Consider the following 3,596-nt stretch of genomic DNA (forward strand, 5'->3'; position numbering starts at 1 on the left):
ATTTCAGATATAATTATTCCTGAAGTAGTTATACAATTTCTTCTTAGGGATTTCACAGGCAATTATAATTTACTGACCAGAGGAGATGAACTGTTTCCACTATTATTTGGGATTATAAACATAATCACTCTGCTACTACTGAAACCTGATCTCCTTAGTTAACTGGCTGTAAATCTGTAGCTTGTATACGTGTGCTAATTAAAGGGGAAGGGTGGATTTTCACAAATCTAAATGTGAAATTAGTTTTCTTTGCATAATCCTCTGGTTTTGCTCTTGAAGAAAAGTACAATTGTTTTATCCAGAATTTTGGATAAACCTATATCTACAACTGCCTGTAATTTGGGAAATTGGCCTTAGCATGATATATATACCAAATTAAAAAAGAACAAAAAAAACCCCTTCATGTCCTTTTTCTTGAGGTCACTTTCCATGGCCTTTTTCTAAACAAAGATTGCTGCTGTCGTAGACAAGAAGATTAAGAGATACTATCATTATAAATGAAGTGATGCTTACATAATCCCACAGCAAGGATTAGAGATGATATCACTGAGATACCCAGACACTGACATAAATACCTGCATAACCTAATATGACGCTTTTTTGGTTTAAAAGTGGGTATCAAGGTTGCTAAAATTCGTTCTTGCATTCCACAGTCTGAGGGAATTAGATGTCTATAGAAAATGATACTTTTAACCTTGACTGATAAGAAGTACTCTTAAGTTACTGTGTAAGATTTATAGAAATAGAAATAAGCTTTCAAATTAATTCTACATATTTTCTAAAAGTTTTGATTCCAGTAAGAAATTACAAATCTATCTGTAGCATTCATTTTAAATTGGACCAGAAAACTTGTCTATATTAAATTTATTAATCTCTCAGGTCATATTGTCATATTTATAACAATGAGCCAGTGATTTTTGCCCCATTTTATGACCTTTCTTGCAATAGTTGTTAAATGAATCTGGCTTCCTCCTTGACTTTGCCTGTCAGAGGGTGGCAAGCAAAGTGATCACATGACCCTGCGACACTGCAACCATCATAAATACATGCCAGTTGCCAAGTGTCTGAATTTTGATCACATGACCATAGGGATGCTGCAAAGTTATGTGAAAAATGATAAGTCACTTTTTTCAGGGCCATTAATTCTGGATGGAGACTAAATGAATGGTTGTAAATCAAGGATTGCCTGTATGACTTTTTAACATTTTATTAAAAGTATTTTGAGCCATAAGAATAAGTCCAACAGATGAACAAAATAATGAATATAACACTAGCCATTAATGAAAAACCAAAACAAAAACCAAAAGGACTATGAGAATTATATATGCAGGGACAAACAAAGCTATCAGGTAGTTAACCATTGGGCCTAACATTGCAGAAAACACTGAGATAAAGTTATCCAAATGGAAAGTACCTAAATGATTAATGAAGTAAATGTTAGCTTTTTAGAACATCATTTCTGAAAGATAAAATAAAATAGCACATATCTCCAGATTCAACTGATTACTAAATCAATAGAATGAATATATTTTTGAATACAATAGAATTCTTGCCATTAGCATTAGCATTGTTTAATTGATATAATGTCTAATTATAATATATTCAGTGCTGAATAATATGTATTCCATTTACTAAGTGATATTGTAGCAAGTGACCAGCTTACCATGAAACTGTTCTTTAAGAAAAAGTGTTTTCAATTTCTCAGTTAAGATGTCTGAGTCACAAAAATGATTGTATCCCATTTATGGTGACCTGAAGCTCAAAGGTATAATGAAAGGTTTAAGAAAGATCTAATCACACTGGATTGTGAGTAACTCTGATACAGCAGACAAAATCACATTAAAACTGATAGTACCTTGGATAGCACCTGGTAAATGCTGCTGGCTAAAGTCTCCCTACCCTCAATTGATCTTGGAGTTAATCTTAGATTAACATCAGACCAATAATCAAGTAAACAATACCTCAATCAAGGAATTGCCAAAAAAAAGCCAACAGTAAACAGCCCAACCAAAGAACATCTAAGACCACCCCTACCAATACTGACAGGGAAAGCCACTAGAATATAAACTGAGAGCAAACCCCACTCCTTACTAGCCCTGATGATGTTATCTAGTTTGGGTAGTGAAACATCTGCAAGAAATCAACCAAGCTCAGAGAACACCAAGGATCCCCCATTTCAACCCTCAGCTACAAATATTCTCCTTTATTTGTATTAACCAGATCAGTTAAAGACGTAGCTGCAATCACATAGCATGCTAAACTAGGCTAATTTTAGCTTGGTTATATTTTTCTATTTTTGTGCTTGCTATATTGTGTGAACCCAGTCTATTAGATTAGTTTATTATTCAATGTCTATGCAAACTCAGAAATAAGTTGATTGAGTAACCAGATGAAGTATGTTATAAAAAGCCCTTTTATTGTAGGATGCATTATTAGGGATGGGTCAGATACACGAGAAGCAAGCATTTGCTGCAAAAAGAGAAATATTGAATGAAGTCATTGCTAGGTAAAGGTCCTAGCAATGTCCTCTAAAAATTGAAAATTGTCCTCTAAAAATTGAAAATCTATACAGTAATTATTTGTTTACTGTTTTCAGAACAAAAAGGCTTAAGTTTCCTTCTAGGTCTAGTGGCATTGAGTAAAACTTAATAATTAAAAGACATGTTACGATGAATAAGCAAACAGAGCTAACTGGAAAGACCCTGGAAAGCAGACACTTAAAACAATAGTCTGATAGATAAAACTGAAAACAGAAATTCCACAAAAAGGACTTTTTTGAAGTAGTTAAAAAAATCATGCAAATTAACGGAGGGTTTTGGGTAGTTGGCCATTTTCTTAAAATGGAAGAGGCAAAGCGTTTCTGTTTAAGTCCACATTTTAGCTTGTAAATATTAAATTAATGCAGGTTAAATGATATATGATAGGACAATTTGTATTGGTGTTGTATGGAATGAAGGAACAGTGCCCTCTGCTGTAAACTGTAAAGGTAGCTTATCAAAGCATATTATGAATTATCAGGCCCTGTCCTTGAAGATTTATATGTCACCTTCCTAGTCTGTTGTCAGTCCAGCTACAAGCTGCAAAATGCAGCATGCTTCCGGTACCAGCTCTAATCCCCCCCCCATTTTGTTGAAAGAATGTACATGCTATCTTGTCTTTCTCAGGTTTGAAGCCTTTCCTTGTATAGATTCTCTTTGTTATGTGTGTGTTTTAATTAAATGAAGACAAAATAAATTAAACAAAAATAAACAATACACAAAATTATAAAAAAGAAAGAAAAGTATAATTATTAAAAAGGAAAGAAAAATATCACTAAATAAAGCAAAAGAACAAGTGGCTTCATAGATACATATACAGATTCATGGATAAATATATGATCAATATATAAATGTTGTACACATGCAACTCAATAAATAATAGACCTATTTCTTTATATACCTCCATTGCTAATCTACATCAATAGGTACAGGTAGTCCTCGACTTACAACAGTTCATTTGGTGACCAAAGTTACAATGGCACGGGAAAAAGTGACTTATGACTGTTTTTCACAGTTATGACCTTTCCAGCATGCCCGTGATCATGTAATCAAAATTCA

The sequence above is a fragment of the Protobothrops mucrosquamatus genome, unplaced genomic scaffold, assembly GCF_001527695.2.
Source record: "Protobothrops mucrosquamatus isolate PMUCROS unplaced genomic scaffold, P.Mucros_1.0 scaffold1124, whole genome shotgun sequence".
Taxonomy (NCBI): domain Eukaryota; kingdom Metazoa; phylum Chordata; class Lepidosauria; order Squamata; family Viperidae; genus Protobothrops; species Protobothrops mucrosquamatus.